We start from the raw sequence: 24035 nt of genomic DNA, 5'->3' as shown, positions 1-24035 counted from the left end.
CTATCTCTCTCTGAGCTGGCTCCTCTCTATATCTCTCTGAGCTGGCTCCTCTCTATATCTCTCTGAGCTGGCTCCTCTCTATCTCTCTCTGAGCTGGCTCCTCTCTATCTCTCTCTGAGCTGGCTCCTCTCTATCTCTCTCTGAGCTGGCTCCTCTCTATCTCTCTCTGGCTGGCTCTCTCTCTAGTCTCTCTCTGAGCTGGCTCCTCTCTATCTCTCTCTGAGCTGGGTCCTTCCTCTATCTCTCTCTGAATGCTAGCTGGCTCCTCTCTATCTCTCTCTGAGCTGGCTCCTCTCTATCTCTCTCTGAGCTGGCTCCTCTCTATCTCTCTCTGAGCTGGCTCCTCTCTATCTCTCTCTGAGCTGGCTCCTCTCTATCTCTCTGAGCTGGCTCCTCTCTATCTCTCTCTCTGAGCTGGCTCCTCTCTATCTCTCTCTGAGCTGGCTCCTCTCTATCTCTCTCTGAGCTGGCTCCTCTCTATCTCTCTCTGAGCTGGCTCCTCTCTCTATATCTCTCTGAGCTGGCCTCTGGGTCTCTCTATATCTCTCTGAGCTGGCTCCTCTCTATCTCTCTCTGAGCTGGCTCCTCTCTATCTCTCTCTGAGCTGGGTCATCTCTATCTCTCTCTGAGCTGGGTCCTCTCTGGCTCCTCTCTATCTCTCTCTCTCTGAGCTGGGTCCTATCTGGGTCCTCTCTATCTCTCTCTGAGCTGGGTCCTATCTGGGTCCTCTCTATCTCTCTCTGAGCTGGGTCCTCTATCTGGGCTGGGGGATATCTCTCTCTGAGCTGGGTCCTATCTGGGTCCTCTCTATCTCTCTGAGCTGGGTCCTATCTGGGTCCTCTATCTCTCTCTGAGCTGGGTCCTATCTGAGCTGGGTCCTCTCTATCTCTCTCTGAGCTGGGTCCTATCTGGGTCCTCTATCTCTCTCTGAGCTGGGTCCTATCTGGGTCCTCTCTATCTCTCTCTGAGCTGGGTCCTATCTGAGCTGGGTCCTCTATCTCTCTCTGAGCTGGGTCCTATCTCTCTGGCTGGGTCCTCTCTATCTCTCTCTGAGCTGGGTCCTCTCTATCTCTCTCTGAGCTGGCTCCTCTCTATCTCTCTCTGAGCTGGCTCCTCTCTATCTCTCTCTGAGCTGGCTCCTCTCTATCTCTCTCTGAGCTGGCTCCTCTCTATCTCTCTCTGAGCTGGCTCCTCTCTATCTCTCTCTGAGCTGGCTCCTCTCTATCTCTCTCTGAGCTGGGTCCTCTCTATCTCTCTCTGAGCTGGGTCCTCTCTATCTCTCTCTGAGCTGGGTCCTCTCTATCTCTCTCTGAGCTGGCTCCTCTCTATCTCTCTCTGAGCTGGCTCCTCTCTATCTCTCTCTGAGCTGGCTCCTCTCTATCTCTCTCTGAGCTGGCTCCTCTCTATCTCTCTCTGAGCTGGCTCCTCTCTATCTCTCTCTGAGCTGGCTCCTCTCTATCTCTCTCTGAGCTGGCTCCTCTCTATCTCTCTCTGAGCTGGCTCCTCTCTATCTCTCTCTGAGCTGGCTCCTCTCTATCTCTCTCTGAGCTGGCTCCCTCTCTATCTCTCTCTGAGCTGGCTCCTCTCTATCTCTCTCTGAGCTGGCTCCTCTCTATCTCTCTCTGAGCTGGCTCCTCTCTATCTCTCTCTGAGCTGGCTCCTCTCTATCTCTCTCTGAGCTGGGTCCTCTATCTCTGAGCTGGCTCCTCTCTATCTCTCTCTGAGCTGGGTCCTATCTGGGTGGCCTCTCTATCTCTCTCTGAGCTGGGTCCTCTGGCTCTCTCTATCTCTCTGAGCTGGGTCCTCTCTATCTCTCTCTGAGCTGGGTCCTATCTGGCTCCTCTCTATCTCTCTCTGAGCTGGGTCCTCTCTATCTCTCTCTGAGCTGGGTCCTATCTGAGCTGGCTCCTCTCTATCTCTCTCTGAGCTGGCTCCTCTCTATCTCTCTCTGAGCTGGGTCCTATCTGGCTCCTCTCTATCTCTCTCTGAGCTGGGTGGCTCCTCTCTATCTCTCTCTGAGCTGGGTCCTATCTGGGTCCTCTCTATCTCTCTCTGAGCTGGGTCCTATCTGGGTCCTCTATCTCTCTCTGAGCTGGGTCCTATCTGGGTCCTCTCTATCTCTCTCTGAGCTGGGTCCTATCTGGGTCCTCTCTATCTCTCTCTGAGCTGGGTCCTATCTGGGTCCTCTCTATCTCTCTCTGAGCTGGGTCCTATCTGGGTCCTCTATCTCTCTCTGAGCTGGGTCCTATCTGGGTCCTCTCTATCTCTCTCTGAGCTGGGTCCTATCTGGGTCCTCTCTATCTCTCTCTGAGCTGGGTCCTATCTGGGTCCTCTATCTCTCTCTGAGCTGGGTCCTATCTGGGTCCTCTCTATCTCTCTCTGAGCTGGGTCCTATCTGGGTCCTCTATCTCTCTCTGAGCTGGGTCCTATCTGGCTCCTCTCTATCTCTCTCTGAGCTGGGTCCTCTCTATCTCTCTCTGAGCTGGGTCCTCTCTATCTCTCTCTGAGCTGGGTCCTATCTGGGTCCTCTCTATCTCTCTCTGAGCTGGGTCCTATCTGGGTCCTCTCTATCTCTCTGAGCTGGGTCCTGAGCTGGCTCCTCTCTATCTCTCTCTGAGCTGGCTCCTCTCTATCTCTCTCTGAGCTGGCTCTCTCTGAGCTGGCTCCTCTATCTCTCTCTGAGCTGGCTCCTCTCTATCTCTCTCTGAGCTGGCTCCTCTCTATCTCTCTCTGAGCTGGCTCCTCTCTATCTCTCTCTGAGCTGGCTCCTCTCTATCTCTCTCTGAGCTGGCTCCTCTCTATCTCTCTCTGAGCTGGCTCCTCTCTATCTCTCTCTGAGCTGGCTCCTCTCTATCTCTCTCTGAGCTGGCTCCTCTCTATCTCTCTCTGAGCTGGCTCCTCTCTATCTCTCTCTGAGCTGGCTCCTCTCTATCTCTCTCTGAGCTGGCTCCTCTCTATCTCTCTCTGAGCTGGCTCCTCTCTATCTCTCTGAGCTGGCTCCTCTCTATCTCTCTGAGCTGGCTCCTCTCTATCTCTCTCTGAGCTGGGTCCTCTCTATCTCTCTCTGAGCTGGCTCCTCTCTCTCTCTCTGAGCTGGCTCCTCTCTATCTCTCTCTGAGCTGGCTCCTCTCTATCTCTCTCTGAGCTGGCTCCTCTCTATCTCTCTCTGAGCTGGCTCCTCTCTATCTCTCTCTGAGCTGGCTCCTCTCTATCTCTCTCTGAGCTGGGTCATCTCTATCTCTCTCTGAGCTGGGTCCTCTGGCTCCTCTCTATCTCTCTCTGAGCTGGGTCCTCTCTATCTCTCTCTGAGCTGGGTCCTATCTGGGTCTCTCTCTGAGCTGGCTCCTCTCTGAGCTGGGTCTCTGGGTCCTCTATCTCTCTCTGAGCTGGGTCCTATCTGGGTCCTCTCTATCTCTCTCTGAGCTGGGTCCTATCTGGGTCCTCTCTATCTCTCTCTGAGCTGGGTCCTATCTGGGTCCTCTCTATCTCTCTCTGAGCTGGGTCCTATCTGGGTCCTCTCTATCTCTCTCTGAGCTGGGTCCTATCTGGGTCCTCTCTATCTCTCTCTGAGCTGGGTCCTCTCTGGGTCTCTATCTCTCTCTGAGCTGGGTCCTATCTGGGTCCTCTCTATCTCTCTCTGAGCTGGGTCCTATCTGGGTCCTCTCTATCTCTCTCTGAGCTGGGTCCTATCTGGGTCCTCTCTATCTCTCTCTGAGCTGGGTCCTATCTGGGTCCTCTCTATCTCTCTCTGAGCTGGGTCCTATCTGGGTCCTCTCTCTCTCTCTCTGAGCTGGGTCCTATCTGGGTCCTCTCTATCTCTCTCTGAGCTGGGTCCTATCTGGGTCTCTATCTCTCTCTGAGCTGGGTCCTATCTGGGTCCTCTCTATCTCTCTCTGAGCTGGGTCCTATCTGGGTCCTCTATCTCTCTCTGAGCTGGGTCCTATCTGGCTCCTCTCTATCTCTCTCTGAGCTGGGTCCTCTCTATCTCTCTCTGAGCTGGGTCCTCTCTATCTCTCTCTGAGCTGGGTCCTATCTGGGTCCTCTCTATCTCTCTCTGAGCTGGGTCCTATCTGGGTCCTCTCTATCTCTCTCTGAGCTGGGTCCTCTCTGGGTCTCTCTCTGAGCTGGGTCCTATCTGGGTCCTCTCTATCTCTCTCTGAGCTGGGTCCTATCTGGGTCCTCTATATCTCTCTCTGAGCTGGGTCCTATCTGGGTCCTCTCTATCTCTCTCTGAGCTGGGTCCTCTCTATCTCTCTCTGAGCTGGGTCCTATCTGGGTCTCTCTATCTCTCTCTGAGCTGGCTCCTCTCTATCTCTCTCTGAGCTGGCTCCTCTCTATCTCTCTCTGAGCTGGCTCCTCTCTATCTCTCTCTGAGCTGGCTCCTCTCTATCTCTCTCTGAGCTGGGTCCTCTCTATCTCTCTCTGAGCTGGGTCCTCTCTATCTCTCTCTGAGCTGGGTCCTATCTGGGGCTCCTCTCTATCTCTCTCTGAGCTGAGCTGGCTCCTCTCTATCCTCTCTGGGTCCTCTCTATCTCTCTCTGAGCTGGGTCCTCTCTATCTCTCTCTGAGCTGGCTCCTCTCTATCTCTCTCTGAGCTGGCTCCTCTCTATCTCTCTCTGAGCTGGCTCCTCTCTATCTCTCTCTGAGCTGGCTCCTCTCTATCTCTCTCTGAGCTGGCTCCTCTCTATCTCTCTCTGAGCTGGGTCCTCTCTATCTCTCTCTGAGCTGGCTCCTCTCTATCTCTCTCTGAGCTGGCTCCTCTCTATCTCTCTCTGAGCTGGCTCCTCTCTATATCTCTCTGAGCTGGGTCCTCTATCTCTCTCTGAGCTGGCTCCTCTCTATCTCTCTCTGAACTGGGTCCTCTCTATCTCTCTCTGAGCTGGGTCCTCTCTATCTCTCTCTGAGCTGGGTCCTCTCTATCTCTCTCTGAGCTGGGTCCTATCTGGCTCCTCTCTATCTCTCTCTGAGCTGGCTCCTCTCTATCTCTCTCTGAGCTGGCTCCTCTCTATCTCTCTGAGCTGGCTCCTCTCTATCTCTCTCTGAGCTGGCTCCTCTCTATCTCTCTCTGAACGGGGCCTCTCTTTCAATTCAGTTCAATTCAATTCAAAGGGCTTTATTGGCAGGGGAAACATGTGTTAACATTGCCAAAGCATGTGAGGTAGATAATATACAAAGTGAAATAAAATATATTATATTATATTACACATACAGAAGTTTCAAAACAATAAAGACATTACAAATGTCATATTATATATATATATATATGTGTATGTATGTATGTATGTATGTATGTATGTATGTATACAGTGTTGTAACAATGTACAAATGGTTAAAGTACACAAGGGAAAATAAATAAGCATAAATATGGGTTTGTATTTACAATGGTGTTTGTCTTTCTCTCTCTCTCTCTGAGCTGGGTCCTCTATCTCTCTCTGAGCTGGGTCCTATCTGGGTCCTCTCTCTCTCTCTCTGAGCTGGGTCCTCTATCTCTCTCTGAGCTGGGTCCTATCTGGGTCCTCTCTCTCTCTCTCTCTCTCTCTCTCTCTCTCTGATCTGGGTCCTATCTGGGTCTTCTCTCTCTGATCTGGGTCCTCTCTCTCTCTCTCTCTGAGCTGGGTCCTATCTGGGTCCTCTCTCTCTCTGATCTGGGTCCTATCTGGGTCCTCTCTCTCTCTCTCTCTCTCTCTGAGCTGGGTCCTATCTGGGTCCTCTCTCTCTCTCTCTCTGATCTGGGTCCTATCTGGGTTCTCTCTCTCTCTCTCTCTGAGCTGGGTCCTATCTGGGTTCTCTCTCTCTCTCTCTCTGAGCTGGGTCCTGTCTGGGTCCTCTCTCTCTCTCTCTCTGAGCTGGGTCCTATCTGGGTCCTCTCTCTCTCTCTCTCTGATCTGGGTCCTCTCTCTCTCTCTCTCTCTGAGCTGAGTCCTATCTGGGTCCTCTCTCTCTCTCTCTCTCTCTCTGAGCTGGGTCCTATCTGGGTCCTCTCTCTCTCTCTCTCTCTCTGAGCTGGGTCCTATCTGGGTCCTCTCTCTCTCTCTCTCTCTCTCTCTCTCTGAGCTGGGTCCTATCTGGGTCCTCTCTCTCTCTCTCTCTGATCTGGGTCCTCTCTCTCTCTCTCTCTCTCTCTCTCTCTCTCTGATCTGGGTCCTCTCTCTCTCTCTCTCTCTGATCTGGGTCCTATCTGGGTCCTCTCTCTCTCTGATCTGGGTCCTATCTGGGTCTTCTCTATCTCTCTCTCTGATCTGGGTCCTATCTGGGTCCTCTCTCTCTCTGATCTGGGTCCTATCTGGGTCCTTAATGATCTGTCTCTTTTCTTCATTGTTTCCTATTCACTTCATACTTCTGTCAGTTGGGTCTAATATGGGGTGTTCTGGGAGTGTGTGTCCCATCAGGAACAGGTTTCTTTATATACAGTTGAAGTCAGAAGTTTTATACAGTTGGAGTCATTAACTCTTTTTTCAACCACTCCACAAATGTCTTGTTAACAAACTATAGTTTTGGCAAGTTGGTTAGGACATCTACTTTGTGTATGACACAATTGTTTACAGACAGATTATTTCACTGTATCATAATTCCAGTGGGTCAAACACTAAGTTGCCTGTGCCTTTTAAACAGCTTGGAAAATTCCAGAAAATAATGTCATGGCTTTAGAAGCTTCTGATAGGCTAATTGACATCATTTGAGTCAATTGGAGGTGTACCTGTGGATGTATTTCAAGACCTACCTTCAAACTCAGTGCCTCTTTGCTTGATATCATGGAAAAATCAAAAGAAATCAGCCAAGACCACAGAAAAAAATTGTAGACCTCCACAAGTCTGGTTCATCCTTGGGAGCAATTTCCAAACGCCTGAAGGTACCACATTCATCTGTACAAACATCTGTACAAACAATAGTACGCAAGTATAAACACCATGGGACCACGCAGCCATCATACCGCTTAGGAAGGAGATGCGTTCTGTCTCCTAGAGATGAACGTACTTTGGTGCGAAAAGTAGAAATCAATCCCAGAACAACAGCAAAGGACCTTGTGAAGATGCTGGAGGAAACAGGTACAAAAGTATCTATATCTACAATAAAACGAGTCCTATATCAACATAACCTGAAAGGCCGCTCAGCAAGGAAGAAGCCACTGCTTCAAAACCACCATAAAAAAGCCAGACTACGGTTTGCAACTGCACATGGGGACAAAGATGGTACTTTTTGGAGAAATGTCCTCTGGTCTGATGAAACAAAAATAGAACTGTTTGGCCATAATGACCATCGTTATGTTTGGAGGAAAAAGGGGGAGGCTTGCAAGCTGAAGAACACCATCCCAACCGTGAAGCACGGTGGTGGCAGCATCATGTTGTGGGGGTGCTTTGCTGCAGGAGGGACTGGTGCACTTCACAAGATAAATGGCATCACAAGGACGTAAAATTATGTGGATATATTGAAGCAACATCTCAAGACATCAGATAGGAAGTTAAAGCTTGGTCAATGACCCCAAGCATACTTCCAAAGTTGTGGCAAAATAGGTCAAGGTATTGGAGTGGCCATCACAAAGCCCTGGCCTCAATCCTATAGAAAATGTGTGGGCAGAACTGAAGAAGCGTGTGTGAGCAAGGAGGCCTACAAACCTGACTCAGTTCCACCAGCTCTGTCAGGAGGAATGGGCCAAAATTCACCCAGCTTATTGTGGGAAGCTTGTGGAAGGCTACCCAAAACGTTTGACCCAAGTTAAATAATTTAAAGGCAATGCTACCAAATACTAATTGAGTGTATGTAAACGTCTGACCCACTGGGAATGTGATGAAAGAAATAAAAGCTGAAATAAATCATTCTCTCTACTATTATTCTGACATTTCACATTCTTAAAATAAAGTGGTGATCCTAACTGAACAAGACAGGGAATTTTTACTAGGATTAAATGTCAGAAATGTTGATCAACTGAGTTTAAATGTATTTGGATAAGGTGGATGTACACTTCTGACTTCAACTGTATCTACCTCAGTGAATACATCTAATTGTGTGTTTAGTGTGCGTGTGCGTGTGTGTGTGTGTGTGTGTGTGTGTGCGTGCGCACACAAGTCACTCAGATCAAAGTCTACTCTGAGTTTATAGAGCCCACTTTTCTCTGTCTCTCTCTCTCTGTCTCTGTCTCTCTCTCTCTCTCTCTCTCTCTCTCTGTCTATCTCTCTCTGTCTCTCTCTCTCTCTCTGTCTCTCTCTCTGTCTCTCTCTGTCTCTCTCTCTCTCTCTGTCTCTCTCTCTGTCCCTCCTTTTCTCTGTCTCTCTCTCTCTCTCTGTCTCTCTCTCTCTCTGTCTCTCTCTCTCTAAGACACACTCACACACTGATCAAAGTCCCCTGGTATCAGCGTTTCCAGCCACCATTAACCCTCTCTACTCTGTTGTCTAAGTCCTTCGGGGTAATGTTTACCCAAACACCTCACCTACAGTAGGTAGAAAACATCTGAGCTGACATATTTCTGGCTCTAATGGAATCATTTCCCCCTCAGCAAACACTGGCTGTATAGGGAATCATTTTCCAATGATGTAGCAGCCTATTTTGGGCAATAGTTTTATCACCCAGACCCATTGTATAATTTAAGATAGTAGCTGGGGGCCTCTGTATGGTCATGGAGAATGCAGCGAGTTGAGTTTCTGACACTTGTACATTCCACTCTGCTGAAGTGGAGTCATCTTTTAAGTCATTTTTTATTTGTGAACTTTCTCTCTCTCTCAATTCAATTCAAGAGGCTGTATTGTCATGGGAAACACATGTTTACATCGCCAAAGCACGTGAAATAAATAACAATAAACAAAAGTGAAACAGTAAAAGGTGGACAGTGAACATTGCACTCACAGAAGTTCCAAAAGAATAATACAGTCATATTATATATATAGTGTTTTTATTTTACCTTTATTTTACTAGGCAAGTCAGTTAAGAGCAAATTCTTATTTATTCTTATTCTTATTTATTCTTATTCTTTATTTTTTCAATGACGGCCTAGGAACTGTGGGTTAACTGCCTGTTCAAGGGCAGAAATCAAATCAAATTTTATTTGTCACATACACATGGTTAGCAGATGTTAATGCGAGTGTAGCGAAATGCTTGTGCTTCTAGTTCCGACAATGCAGTAATGACCAACAAGTAATCTAACTAACTAACAATTCCAAAACTACTAACAATTCCAAAACGACAGATTTGTACCTTGTCAGCTCGGGGGTTTGAACTTGCAACCTTCCGGGTTACTAGTCCAACACTCTAACCACTAGGCTACCCTGCCACCCCATTTTAACAATGTCCAAATGGTTAAAGTACACAAGGGAAAATAAATAAGCATAAATATGGGTTGTATTTACAATGGTGTTTGTTCTTCACTGGTTGCCCTTTTTCTCGTGGCAACAGGTCACAAATCTTGCTGCTGTGATGGCACATTGGTATTTCACCCAGTAGATATGGGGGAGTATCAAAATTGGATTTGTTTTTCGAATTCTTTGTGGGTCTGTGTAATATGAGGGAAATATGTGTCTCTAATATGGTCATACATTGGGCAGGAGGTTATGAAGTGCAGCTCAGTTTCCACTTCATTTTGTGGGCAGTGAGCACATAGCCTGTCTTCTCTTGAGAGCCATGTCTGCCTACGGCGGCCTTTCTCAATAGCAAGGCTATGCTCACTGAGTCTGTACATAGTCAAAGCTTTCCTTAATTTGGGGTCAGTCACAGTGGTCAGGTATTCTGCCACTGTGTACTCTCTGTTTAGGGCCAAATAGCATTCTAGTTTGCTCTGTGTTTTTGTTAATTCTTTCCAATGTGACAAGTAATTATCATTTTGTTTTCTGATGATTTGGTTGGGTCTAATTGTGTTGCTGTCCTGGGGCTCTGTGGGGTGTATTTGTGTTTGTGAACAGAGCCCCAGGACCAGCTTGCTTAGGGGACTCTTCTCCAGGTTCATCACTCTGTAGGTGATGGCTTTGTTTTGGAAGGTTTGGGAATCGCTTCCTTTTAGGTGGTTATAGAATTTAACGGCTCTTTTCTGGATTTTGATAATTAGAGGGTATCGGCCTAATTCTGCTCTGCATGCATTATTTGGTGTTCTACGTTGTACACAGAGGATATTTTTGCCGAATTCTGCATGCAGTGTCTCAATTTGGTGTTTGTCACATTTTGTGAATTCTTGGTTGGCTCTATGACTGAATTCTTGGTTGGCTCTATGACTGAATTCTTGGTTGGCTCTGACTGAATTCTTGGTTGGCTCTATGACTGAATTCTTGGTTGGCTCTATGACTGAATTCTTGGTTGGCTCTATGACTGAATTCTTGGTTGGCTCTATGACTGAATTCTTGGTTGGCTCTATGACTGAATTCTTGGTTGGCTCTATGACTGAATTCTTGGTTGGCTCTGACTGATTCAAGTATTTTTAACTAGATCCTAATTGGTATGTCGAATGTTATGTTTCTTTTGATGGCCTAGAAGGCGCCTCATACCTTGTCTCTCAGATCGTTCACAGCTTTGTGGAAGTTACCTGTGGCGCTGATGTTTAGGCCAAGGTATGTATAGTTTTTTGTGTGCTCTAGGGCAACGGTGTCTAGATGGAATTTGTATTTGTGGTCCTGGTGCCTGGACCTTTTTTGGAACACCATTATTTTGGTCTTACTGAGATTTACTGTCAGGGCCCAGGTCTGACAGAATCTGTGCAGAATATCTAGGTGCTGCTGTAGGCCCTCCTTGGTTGGTGACAGAAGCAGAAACACACACACACACACACACACAAGGCCAGATCTCCCTCATTCCTCTATCTGTTTAGGTTAACCTCTTTTTCTAATCACATTCTCTACAGATCCTAGCATAAACATAACATTATCTTCATCTACTCTGAGTCCAATACCTATCTTAGCTAAACGTATCCATAACAACTACAGACTCTGTCTGTATCCAGTGTATTGTGTGACTGACTGGAGGGCTTTTCCAGGCTATATGCTTGCTACCACATGCCATGCCCTGACTCATGCTGCCCAGTCAGCTGCATTAACCTGGCTCCCCCTCTCCCTGAGTGTCTCTTCACAGAGGCCTGCCTGCCTGCTTGCAGTGTGTGTGTGTCTGTTTGGAAAGCCCCCAGATTTCCCCCTCTAAGAGCGTGGGTCAGGACCCCTGCTGTAATGACTTAATAATAGTGTTGTGTGTGTGAGACAGCAGTTGCCCCTCACTCACTGTAGTAGCCTACTACTCACTGTAGTAGCCCCGGCAACCAGCCATTGTTACATTGGTTGCCTAGCAGGAAACCCGTTGTTGAGTTGGCTTGTTCCCACGATTCACACACTAATCCCCTCGTTCCCCTTCATCCCTCTCTCGTCTCGCCGAGAGAGAGAACTTTCCATATAGAACAGTCCATATTGAGCACAGGAAGCCCTCATTCCTGCTTGTCTCTACCTGTGTGTGTCAGCCTCAACCACACACAGAGAGAGCTTGAAGGTCTGTGCATCCCTTTCCACACATTAAATCATGGTGCGCACATATGATACCTGTGTGTGTTCCAACAGGAATTTATTAATTTATTTAACCTTGTTTTAACTAGGCAAGTCAGTAAAGAAGTAAATCTTATTTACAATGACGGCCTACCCCCTGGCCAAACCCAGACGACGGCCTCCCCCCTGGCCAAACCCAGACGACGGCTTCCCCCTGGCCAAACCCAGACGACGGCCTCCCCCTGGCCAAACCCAGACGACGGCCTCCCCTGGCCAAACCCAGACGACGGCCTCCCCCTGGCCAAACCCAGACGACGGCCTACCCCCGGCCAAACCCAGACGACGGCCTCCCCTGGCCAAACCCAGACGACTGCCTCCCCCCCGGCCAAACCCAGATGACGCTGGACCAATTGTGTTCCGCCCTATGGTACTCCCAATTACAGCCGGATGTGATGCAACCTAGATTCAAACCAGGGACTGTAGTGACGCCCCTTGCACAGCTGCGATACTCGGGAGCCCTGTGTGTGTGTGTGTGTGTGTGTGTGTGTGTGTGTTGGTGCCTTTACTAATAAACGAGAGTGTGTATTAATCGTCCTGATACCTCAGCTGGCATGTTTTATGGTGGGAACGCTGCACGACGTGTGTGTGTGTGTGTGTGTGCGTCCAACTGCCAAGACCAGCAGTGAACAGATGTCATTCCCACATGTCTCCCTTAGACTCAGACAGCCTCACAAACATTCAGTCACTCAGAGACACACACCGGTGTGTCTTCTCTCCTGTCCTCCAGTGTGTCATGACTCAGTACAGGTTCTCCTGAGGGCAACCAGGGAACCAACCCTGTGTATCTCCCTCAGTCCCTGAACCTGAGTTAACACACCATCACAGTTTACATTCACTGTGACCCGGATAGATAAGAGTGTATTTGTGGTCACATCGACCACCTGGGACCGTCCAATCACAGTCCTGAAGAAAGCTTGACCGTGGAGAATGTCCTGAATGATAGTTGTGGTGCTATTGAGCCTCCGACAGGGAAATGACCACAGGACACGGACCACAGGACACGGACCACAGGACCACAGGACACGGACCACAGGACACGGACCACAGTACGACAGGACACGGACCACAGGACACGGACCACAGGACACGGACCACAGGACACGGACCACAGGACACGGACCACAGGACACGGACCACAGGACCACAGGACACGGACCAAAGGACACGGACCACAGGACCACAGGACACGGACCACAGGACCACAGGACACGGACCACAGGACACGGACCACAGGACCACAGGACATGGACCACAGGACCACAGGACACAGACCACAGGACACGGACCACAGGACCACAGGACACGGACCACAGGGCACGGACCACAGGACACGGACCACAGGACCACAGGACACGGACCACAGGTCACGGACCACAGGACCACAGGACCTCAGGACACGGACCACAGGACCTCAGGACACGGACCAGGTGAACAGGAGACCTCAGGACACGGACCACAGGGCACGGACCACAGGGCACGGACCACAGGGCACGGACCACAGGGCACGGACCACAGGACACAGTATGTGGTTTAGCAGCTGACCAAGATGGCTTTAGTACAGGTGGGTGACCTCACCAGGGTGATAACGGTAGAGACTAACCCAACGTAGCAGGTGACCTCACCAGGGTGATAACGGTAGAGACTAACTCTACGTAACAGGTGTCCTCACCAGGGTGATAACGGTAGAGACGACCGCTACGTAGCAGGTGACCTCACCAGGGTGATAACGGTAGAGACGACCCCTACGTAGCAGGTGATCTCACCAGGGTGATAACGGTAGAGACGACCCCTACGTAGCAGGTGACCTCACCAGGGTGATAACGGTAGAGGCGACCCCTACGTAACAGGTGACCTCACCAGGGTGATAACGGTAGAGACGACCCCTACGTAGCAGGTGACCTCACCAGGGTGATAACGGTAGAGACGACCTCTACGTAGCAGGTGACCTCACCAGGGTGATAACGGTAGAGACGACCTCTACGTAGCAGGTGACCTCACCAGGGTGATAACGGTAGAGACGACCCCTACGTAGCAGGTGATCTCACCAGGGTGATAACGGTAGAGACGACCCCTACGTAGTAGGTGATCTCACCAGGGTGATAACGGTAGAGACGACCCCTACGTAGTAGGTGATCTCACCAGGGTGATAACGGTAGAGACGACCTCTACGTAGCAGGTAACCTCACCAGGGTGATAACGGTAGAGACGACCCCTATTTAGCAGGTGACCTCACCAGGGTGATAACGGTAGAGACGACCCCTACGTAGCAGGTGAACTCACCAGGGTGATAACGGTAGAGGCGACCCCTACGTAACAGGTGACCTCACCAGGGTGATAATGGTAGAGACGACCCCTACGTAGCAGGTGACCTCACCAGGGTGATAACGGTAGAGACAACCCTTACATTCTGCATTTGAACACCATTTTTTAGAGAGGCGTTAAAACTGCAAGGGAAATAGTCTATTAATTACACCGTTTTTACCAACTATTCAGTTACATTAATTGTGAATGATTATTCAGGCTATATGAGCAGATTTATAGAATGTTGAGACATGAAATTGCTGTCCTGGACAGTTAGGGGCTGACACTGTGTTTTTGGGGAGGGGGGTGATTCCCGGATTAAGCTGGAACAGAACTGGAATGGGAAACAGAATAATGGAATGATGGAAGTCTGATTCATGGAGCTCTTTGTTCAGATTCTCCACACAGACTCCATTCACTCTGCCTGGTCTGACCTGTGGTGGGTTCTGGGTCAGTATCTCTGAGTCTGTGTGTGCAACCCAAAGTGCACCCTTTTCACTACACCCCTGACTGTGAAGGGGTGAGACAGAGACTGGTCCTGGCTGGCTGTGAAGGGGTGAGACAGAGACTGGTCCTGGCTGGCTGTGCAGGGTGAAGGGGTGAGACAGAGACTGGTCCTAGCTGGCTGTGCAGGGTGAAGGGGTGAGACAGAGACTGGTCCTAGCTGGCTGTGCAGGGTGAAGGGGTGAGACAGAGACTGGTCCTGGCTGACTGTGAAGGGTGAAGACAGAGACTGGTCCTGGCTGACTGTGAAGGGGTGAGACAGAGACTGGTCCTGGCTGACTGTGAAGGGTGAAGACAGAGACTGGTCCTGGCAGGCTGTGCAGGGTGAAGGGGTGAGACAGAGAATGGTCCTGGCTGACTGTGCAGGGTGAAGGGGTGAGACAGAGACTGGTCCTGGCTGGCTGTAAAGGGGTGAGACAGAGACTGGTCCTGGCTGGCTGTGCAGGGTGAAGGGGTGAGACAGACTGGTCCTAGCTGGCTGTGCAGGGTGAAGGGGTGAGACAGAGACTGGTCCTGGCTGGCTGTGCAGGGTGAAGGGGTGAGACAGAGACTGGTCCTGGCTGGCTGTGCAGGGTGAAGGGGTGAGACAGAGACTGGTCCTGGCTGGCTGTGCAGGGTGAAGGGGTGAGACAGAGACTGGTCCTGGCTGACTGTGAAGGGTGAAGACAGAGACTGGTCCTGGCTGACTGTGAAGGGTGAAGACAGAGACTGGTCCTGGCAGGCTGTGCAGGGTGAAGGGGTGAGACAGAGAATGGTCCTGGCTGACTGTGCAGGGTGAAGGGGTGAGACAGACTGGTCCTGGCTGGCTGTAAAGGGGTGAGACAGAGACTGGTCCTGGCTGGCTGTGAAGGGGTGAGACAGAGACTGGTCCTGGCTGGCTGTAAAGGGGTGAGACAGACTGGTCCTGGCTGGCTGTGCAGGGTGAAGGGGTGAGACAGACTGGTCCTGGCTGGCTGTGCAGGGTGAAGGGGTGAGACAGACTGGTCCTAGCTGGCTGTGCAGGGTGAAGGGGTGAGACAGAGACTGGTCCTGGCTGACTGTAAAGGGTGAAGACAGAGACTGGTCCTGGCTGGCTGTGCAGGGTGAAGGGGTGAGACAGAAGACTGGTCCTAGCTGGCTGTGCAGGGTGAAGGGGTGAGACAGAGACTGGTCCTGGCTGGCTGTGCAGGGTGAAGGGGTGAGACAGAGACTGGTCCTGGCTGGCTGTGCAGGGTGAAGGGGTGAGACAGAGACTGGTCCTGGCTGACTGTGAAGGGTGAAGACAGAGACTGGTCCTGGCTGACTGTGAAGGGTGAAGACAGAGACTGGTCCTGGCAGGCTGTGCAGGGTGAAGGGGTGAGACAGAGAATGGTCCTGGCTGACTGTGCAGGGTGAAGGGGTGAGACAGACTGGTCCTGGCTGGCTGTAAAGGGGTGAGACAGAGACTGGTCCTGGCTGGCTGTGAAGGGGTGAGACAGAGACTGGTCCTGGCTGGCTGTAAAGGGGTGAGACAGACTGGTCCTGGCTGGCTGTGCAGGGTGAAGGGGTGAGACAGACTGGTCCTGGCTGGCTGTGCAGGGTGAAGGGGTGAGACAGACTGGTCCTAGCTGGCTGTGCAGGGTAAGGGGTGAGAAAGAGACTGGTCCTGGCTGACTGTAAAGGGTGAAGACAGAGACTGGTCCTGGCTGGCTGTGCAGGGTGAAGGGGTGAGACAGACTGGTCCTAGCTGGCTGTGCAGGGTGAAGGGGTGAGACAGAGACTGGTCCTGGCTGGCTGTGCAGGGTGAAGGGGTGAGACAGAGACTGGTCCTGGCTGGCTGTGCAGGGTGAAGGGGTGAGACAGAGACTGGTCCTGGCTGGGCACAGTGAAGGGGTGAGACAGACTGGTCCTGGCTGACTGTGAAGGGGCGAGACAGAGACTGGTCCAGGCTGGGCACGGTGAAGGGGTGAGACAGACTGGTCCTGGCTGACTGTGAAGGGGCGAGACAGAGACTAGTCCTGGCTGACTGTGAAGGGGCGAGACAGCAGAGACTGTACCCCTCTATCCCATCTCCCTCCCGTTATGTTTCAGTCTCATCCCACACAGGCTTTTTCTCTCCATCCGTCAATCTAGCTCACTCTTTCTCCGTGAATCACTATATTCTACCTTTTTTTCCGGCTCTTTCTTTCATTCTTTCTTCCTTTCTCTAAATCTGTCTTTTCTTTTCCTCCTTGGTGTGGGCAGGTGAGGTGGCAGGTAGAGTTACCTGGTGAAACCTGACCTGTGTGCCTCCTCCCATTCACCAGAGACACAAACCAAAAGCTACTCTGTTCCTTTCCTGTGAATTAGCCTCTGTCCCTGTTCAACTGAATCAAAACACCTCTGTTCTCCCTCTCTCTCTCTCTCACGGACAAGGACTGGGAGGGAGAGGGGCGGGAGATGACTGGGAGGGAAGGGGGTGAGAGGACTGGGAGGACTGGGAGGGGGGGTGAGAGGACTGGGAGGGAGAGGGGCGGGAGATGACTGGGAGGGAAGGGGGTGAGAGGACTGGGAGGGAGAGGGGCGGGAGATGACTGGGAGGGAAGGGGGTGAGAGGACTGGGAGGGAGAGGGGCGGGAGATGACTGGGAGGGAAGGGGGTGAGAGGACTGGGAGGGAGAGGGGGGGGAGAGACTGACTGGGAGGGGGAGAGGGGCTGGGAGATGACTGGGAGGGAAGGGGGTGAGAGGACTGGGAGGGAGAGGGGCGGGAGATGACTGGGAGGGAATGGGGTGAGAGGACTGGGAGGGAAGGTGGTGAGAGGACTGGGAGGGAGAGGGGCTGGAGAGGACTGGGAGGGAAGGGGGGGAGATGACTGGGAGAGGACTGGGAGGGAAGGGGGTGAGAGGACTGGGAGGGAGAGGGGGGGAGATGACTGGGAGGGAAGGGGGTGAGAGATGACTGGGAGGGAGAGGGGCGGGAGGACTGGGAGGGAGAGGGGTGGGAGAGGACTGGGTGGGAGAGGACTGGGTGGGAGAGGACTGGGTGGGAGAGGACTGGGAGGGAGAGGACTGGGAGGGAGAGGGGCGGGAGATGACTGGGGGAGGGGGAAGGGAGGGAGAGGACTGGGAGGGAAGGGGGTGAGAGGGCTGGGAGGGAGAGGGGCGGGAGATGACTGGGAGCTGAGAGGGGGTGAGAGGGCTGAGAGGGAGAGAGGGGGGGAGATGACTGGGAGCGAGAGGGGCGTGAGAGGGCTGAGAGGAGGGAGAGGGGCGGGAGATGACTGGGAGGGAAGGGGGTGAGAGGACTGGGAGGGAGAGGGGTGGGAGATGACTGGGAGGGAAGGGGGTGAGAGGACTGGGAGGGAAGGGGGTGAGAGGGCTGGGAGGGAGAGGACTGGGAGATGGGGATGAGAGAGGACTGCGAGGAAAGGAGGGAGAGGGGGATGAGACAGGGATAACAACATGCACATTTCTCCCTTAGTGGACTAATAAAGCTGTTTTCTTCCTCTCTGTGTATAGTGTGGGGTGTATTGACTTCCTCTCTGTAGATAGTGTGGGGTGTATTGACTTCCTCTCTGTGGATAGTGTAGGGTGTATTGACTTCCTCTCTGTGGATAGTGTGGGGTGTATTGACTTCCTCTCTGTGGATAGTGTGGTGTATGTGGTGTGTATTGACTTCCTCTCTGTGGATAGTGTGGTGTGTATTGACTTCCTCTCTGTGGATAGTGTGGTGTGTATTGACTTCCTCTCTGTGGATAGTGTGGGGTGTATTGACTTCCTCTCTGTGGATAGTGTGGTGTGTATTGACTTCCTCTCTGTGTATAGTGTGGGGTGTATTGACTTCCTCTCTGTGGATAGTGTGGGGTGTATTGACTTCCTCTCTGTGGATAGTGTGGGGTGTATTGACTTCCTCTCTGTGGATAGTGTGGGGTGTATTGACTTCCTCTCTGTGGATAGTGTGGGGTGTATTGACTTCCTCTCTGTGGATAGTGTGGGGTGTATTGACTTCCTCTCTGTGGATAGTGTGTGTGTATTGACTTCCTCTCTGTGTATAGTGATTGACTTCCTCTCTGTGGATAGTGTAGGGTGTATTGACTTCCTCTCTGTAGATAGTGTGGGGTGTATTGACTTCCTCTCTGTGGATAGTGTGGGGTGTATTGACTTCCTCTCTGTAGATAGTGTGGGTTGTGGGGTGTATTGATTCCTCTCTGTGTATAGTGTGGGGTGTATTGACTTCCTCTCTGTAGATAGTGTGGGGTGTATTGACTTCCTCTCTGTAGATAGTGTGGGGTGTATTGACTTCCTCTCTGTGGATAGTGTGGGGTGTATTGACTTCCTCTCTGTAGATAGTGTAGGGTGTATTGACTTCCTCTCTGTGGATAGTGTGGGGTGTATTGACTTCCTCTCTGTAGATAGTGTGGGGTGTATTGACTTCCTCTCTGTAGATAGTGTGGGGTGTATTGACTTCCTCTCTGTAGATAGTGTGGGGTGTATTGACTTCCTCTCTGTGGATAGTGTGGGGTGTATTGACTTCCTCTCTGTAGATAGTGTGGGGTGTATTGACTTCCTCTCTGTGGATAGTGTAGGGTGTATTGACTTCCTCTCTGTGGATAGTGTGGGGTGTATTGACTTCCTCTCTGTGTATAGTGTGGGGTGTATTGACTTCCTCTCTGTAGATAGTGTGGGGTGTATTGACTTCCTGTCTGTGTATAGTGTGGGGTGTATTGACTTCCTCTCTGTGGATAGTGTAGGGTGTATTGACTTCCTCTCTGTAGATAGTGTAGGGTGTATTGACTTCCTCTCTGTAGATAGTGTGGGGTGTATTGACTTCCTCTCTGTGGATAGTGTAGGGTGTATTGACTTCCTCTCTGTAGATAGTGTAGGGTGTATTGACTTCCTCTCTGTGTATAGTGTGGGGTGTATTGACTTCCTCTCTGTGTATAGTGTGGGGTGTATTGACTTCCTCTCTGTGGATAGTGTAGGGGTGTATTGACTTCCTCTCTGTAGATAGTGTAGGGTGTATTGACTTCCTCTCTGTGGATAGTGTAGGGTGTATTGACTTCCTCTCTGTGGATAGTGTGGGGTGTATTGACTTCCTCTCTGTGTATAGTGTGGGGTGTATTGACTTCCTCTCTGTGGATAGTGTGGGGTGTATTGACTTCCTCTCTGTAGATAGTGTGGGGTGTATTGACTTCCTCTCTGTGGATAGTGTGGGGTGTATTGACTTCCTCTCTGTAGATAGTGTGGGGTGTATTGACTTCCTCTCTGTAGATAGTGTGGGGTGTATTGACTTCCTCTCTGTGGATAGTGTGGGGTGTATTGACTTCCTCTCTGTGTATAGTGTGGGGTGTATTGACTTCCTGTCTGTGGATAGTGTGGGGTGTATTGACTTCCTCTCTGTGGATAGTGTGGGGTGTATTGACTTCCTCTCTGTAGATAGTGTGGGGTGTATTGACTTCCTCTCTGTGTATAGTGTGGGGTGTATTGACTTCCTGTCTGTGGATAGTGTGGTGTGTATTGACTTCCTCTCTGTGGATAGTGTGGGGTGTATTGACTTCCTCTCTGTGGATAGTGTGGGGTGTATTGACTTCCTCTCTGTGGATAGTGTGGGGTGTATTGACTTCCTCTCTGTGTATAGTGTGGGGTGTATTGACTTCCTGTTTGTGTATTGTGTGTTTCAACAACCATGACTGACTGTTGGTCATCTTATTCTAAGTGAATTGAATCAGAAACAAAGGACATAATGAGAGGGGTGTCATCAGTCTACTACTTTGTTTTTAGCTTTGCGATGCTGTGAGGCTGTTGTTTGTGATGCTGTGAGGTGGTTGTGGTCTGATGCTGTGAGGTGGTTGTGGTCTGATGCTGTGAGGTTGTTGTCTGATGCTGTGAGGTGTCTGATGCTGTGAGGTGGTTGTTGTCTGATGCTGTGAGGTGGTTGTTGTCTGATGCTGATGCTTGTGATGGTGGTGGTTGTTGTCTGATGCTGTGAGGTGGTTGTTGTCTGATGCTGTGAGGTGGTTGTCTGATGCTGTGAGGGTGCTGTGAGGTGGTTGTCTGATGCTGTGAGGTGGTTGTTGTCTGATGCTGTGAGGTGGTTGTTGTCTGATGCTGTGAGGTGGTTGTTGTCTGATGCTGTGAGGTGGTTGTTTGTGATGCTGTGAGGTGGTTGTTGTCTGATGCTGTGAGGTGGTTGTTGTCTGATGCTGTGAGGCTGGTGGTGTGGTCTGATGCTGTGAGGTGGTTGTTGTCTGATGCTGTGAGGTGGTTGTTGTCTGATGCTGTGAGGCTGTTGTTGTGTGATGCTGTGAGGCTGTTGTTGTCTGATGCTGTGAGGTGGTTGTTTGTGATGCTGTGAGGTGGTTGTTGTCTGATGCTGTGAGGTGGTTGTTTGTGATGCTGTGAGGTGGTTGTTGTCTGATGCTGTGAGGTGTTGTTGTCTGATGCTGTGAGGCTGTTGTTTGTGATGCTGTGAGGCTGTTGTTTGTGATGCTGTGAGGTGGTTGTTTGTGATGCTGTGAGGTGGTTGTTGTCTGATGCTGTGAGGTGGTTGTTTGTGATGGTTGTTTGTGATGCTGTGGTTGTTGTCTGATGCTGTGAGGTGGTTGTTGTGTGATGCTGTGAGGTGGTTGTTGTCTGATGCTGTGAGGTGGTTGTTGATGCTGTGAGGTGGTTGTTGTCTGATGCTGTGAGGTGGTTGTTGTCTGATGCTGTGAGGTGGTTGTTTGTGATGCTGTGAGGTGGTTGTTTGTGATGCTGTGAGGTGGTTGTTGTCTGATGCTGTGAGGTGGTTGTTGTCTGATGCTGTGAGGTGGTTGTTGTCTGATGCTGTGAGGTGGTTGTTGTCTGATGCTGTGAGGTGGTTGTTGTCTGATGCTGTGAGGTGGTTGGTGATGCTGTGAGGCTGGTTGTTTCTGATGCTGTGAGGTGTTGTTGTGATGCTGTGAGGCTGTTGTTTGTCTGATGCTGTGAGGTGGTTGTTGTTGATGCTGTGAGGTGGTTGTTGTCTGATGCTGTGAGGTGGTTGTTTGTGATGCTGTGAGGTGGTTGTTGTCTGATGCTGTGAGGTGGTTGTTGTCTGATGCTGTGAGGTGGTTGTTGTTGATGCTGTGAGGTGATGCTGTGAGGTGGTTGTTGTCTGATGCTGTGAGGTGGTTGTTGTCTGATGCTGTGAGGTGGTTGTTTGTGATGCTGTGAGGTGGTTGTTTGTGCTGTGAGGTGGTTGTTGTCTGATGCTGTGAGGTGGTTGTTGTCTGATGCTGTGAGGCTGTTGTTGTCTGATGCTGTGAGGTGTTGTTGTTGTCTGATGCTGTGAGTGGTGTTGTTGTCTGATGCTGTGAGGTGGTTGTTGTCTGATGCTGTGAGGTGGTTGTCTGATGCTGTGAGGTGGTTGTCTGATGCTGTGAGGTGGTTGTTGTCTGATGCTGTGAGGTGGTTGTTGTCTGATGCTGTGAGGTGGTTGGTTGTTGTGTGGTTGTTGTGATGCTGTGAGGTGGTTGTTGTCTGATGCTGTGAGGTGGTTGTTTGTGATGCTGTGAGGTGGTTGCTGTGAGGTGGTTGTTGTCTGATGCTGTGAGGTGGTTGTTGTCTGATGCTGTGAGGTGGTTGTTGTCTGATGCTGTGAGGTGGTGTTGTCTGATGCTGTGAGGTGGTTGTTGTCTGATGCTGTGAGGTGGTTGTTGTCTGATGCTGTGAGGTGGTTGTTTGTGATGCTGTGAGGTGGTTGTTGTCTGATGCTGTGAGGTGGTTGTTGGTTGTGATGCTGTGAGGTGGTTGTTTGTGATGCTGTGAGGTGGTTGTTGTCTGATGCTGTGAGGTGGTTGTTGTCTGATGCTGTGAGGCTGTTGTTTGTGATGCTGTGAGGTGGTTGTTGTCTGATGCTGTGAGGCTGTTGTTTGCTGATGCTGTGAGGTGGTTGTCTGATGCTGTGAGGTGGTTGTCTGATGCTGTGAGGTGGTTGTCTGATGCTGTGAGGTGGTTGTTGTCTGATGCTGTGAGGTGGTTGTTGTCTGATGCTGTGAGGTGGTTGTTGTCTGATGCTGTGAGGTGGTTGTTGTCTGATGCTGGGAGGTGGTTGTTGTCTGATGCTGGGAGGTGGTTGTTGTCTGATGCTGGGAGGTGGTTGTTGTCTGATGCTGGGAGGTGGTTGTTGTCTGATGCTGGGAGGTGGTTGTTGTCTGATGCTGTGAGGTGGTTGTCTGATGCTGTGAGGTGGTTGTCTGATCTGATGCTGTGAGGTGGTTGTTGTCTGATGCTGTGAGGTGGTTGTTGTCTGATGCTGTGAGGTGGTTGTGGTGTGATGCTGTGAGGTGGTTGTCTGATGCTGTGAGGTGGTTGTCCTGTCTGTCTGATGCTGTGCTGTGAGGTGGTTGTTGTCTGATGCTGTGAGGTGGTTGTTGTCTGATGCTGTGATGTGTTGTTGTCTGATGCTGTGAGGTGGTTGTTGTCTGATGCTGTGAGGTGGTTGTTGTCTGATGCTGTGAGGTGGTTGTTGTCTGATGCTGTGAGGTGGTTGTTGTCTGATGCTGTGAGGTGGTTGTTGTCTGATGCTGTGAGGTCGTGGTGTGACGCTGTGAGGTCGTGGTGTGACGCTGTGAGGTCGTGGTGTGACGCTGTGAGGTCGTGGTGTGACGCTGTGAGGTCGTGGTTGGTGTGACGCTGGGAGGTCGTGGTGTGACGCTGTGAGGTCGTGGTGTGACGCTGTGAGGTCGTGGTGTGACGCTGGGAGGTCGTGGTGTGACGCTGGGAGGTCGTGGTGTGACGCTGGGAGGTCGTGGTGTGACGCTGGGAGGTCGTGGTGTGACGCTGGGAGGTCGTGGTGTGACGCTGGGAGGTGGTGGTGTGATGCTGGGAGGTCGTGTCTGACGCTGGGGTCGTGGTGTGACGCCGGGAGGTCGTGGTGTGACGCTGGGAGCTGTGAGGTGGTGTTGTCTGATGCTGGAGGTGGTGGTGTCTGATGCTGTGAGGTCGTGGTGTGACGCTGTGAGGTCGTGGTGTGACGCTGTGAGGTCGTGGTGTGACGCTGGGAGGTCGTGGTGTGTCGCTGGGAGGTCGTGGTGTGACGCTGGGAGGTCGTGGTGTGACGCTGGGAGGTCGTGGTGTGACGCTGGGAGGTCGTGGTGTGACGCTGGGAGGTCGTGGTGTGACGCTGGGAGGTCGTGGTGTGACGCTGGGAGGTCGTGGTGTGACGCTGGGAGGTCGTGGTGTGACGCTGGGAGGTCGTGGTGTGACGCTGGAGGTCGTGGTGTGACGTTGTGGTGTGAGAGGTTGTGGTGTGACGCTGGGAGGTTGTGGTGTGATGCTGGGAGGTCGTGGTGTGATGCTGGGAGGTCGTGGTGTGATGCTGGGAGGTCGTGGTGTGATGCTGGGAGGTCGTGGTGTGATGCTGGGAGGTCGTGGTGTGATGCTGTGAGGTCTTGGTGTGATGCTGTGAGGTCGTGGTGTGATGCTATTAGGTCGTGGTTTGATGCTGGGGGGTCGTGGTGTGATGCTGGGAGGTCGTGGTGTGATGCTGGGAGGTTGTATCTCAGTACTTCCCCTGCTTGTCCTCTGGGTCGTATCCTATGTTGCTCTGAAAGAAAAGATTGTCTGCTTAATGACTGAAATATTAGTTTCCTGAAACAGGGTGTGTTGATACGATCAGCTAGCGGAAAGGCAAACTGAAGTTGTGTTTTTTCCTGCAAGACTGCAGTGATATTATAAACCTCCATGTCGACCACATGACTTTCTATGTTGTTATGGTGCTAAATTACTCATTCATATGTAAGAGGAAAAGTGTTGAAAAGTGTTGAAAA

General features: G+C 51.1%; 1 protein-coding gene and 2 long non-coding RNA genes across 5 annotated transcripts in view; all 3 read left to right on the top strand.

Moving 5' to 3' along the window:
- Nucleotides 1-24035, top strand: part of LOC112235881 (rho guanine nucleotide exchange factor 26-like) — an 83664-nt gene that overhangs the window by 53887 nt on the left and 5742 nt on the right. The window lies entirely within an intron of this gene.
- Nucleotides 19266-21005, top strand: LOC121839117. Its single transcript, XR_006078721.1, has 3 exons — nt 19266-20113; nt 20291-20787; nt 20959-21005. It is a non-coding gene; the product is annotated as an uncharacterized LOC121839117 (long non-coding RNA).
- On the top strand, nt 21871-22882 carry LOC121839116. Of its 3 annotated transcripts, none has more exons than XR_006078719.1 (3): nt 21871-22431; nt 22479-22526; nt 22678-22882. It is a non-coding gene; the product is annotated as an uncharacterized LOC121839116 (long non-coding RNA). The 3 variants fall into 3 exon arrangements; XR_006078720.1 differs by lacking the exon at nt 22678-22882 and adding an exon at nt 22607-22641; XR_006078718.1 differs by lacking the exon at nt 22678-22882 and adding an exon at nt 22607-22645 and having other exon boundaries at nt 21875-21984; nt 22034-22526.

The sequence above is a fragment of the Oncorhynchus tshawytscha genome, linkage group LG13, assembly GCF_018296145.1.
Source record: "Oncorhynchus tshawytscha isolate Ot180627B linkage group LG13, Otsh_v2.0, whole genome shotgun sequence".
In the NCBI taxonomy this organism is placed as follows: domain Eukaryota; kingdom Metazoa; phylum Chordata; class Actinopteri; order Salmoniformes; family Salmonidae; genus Oncorhynchus; species Oncorhynchus tshawytscha.
This window is presented reverse-complemented; position numbering and strand designations above follow the sequence as displayed.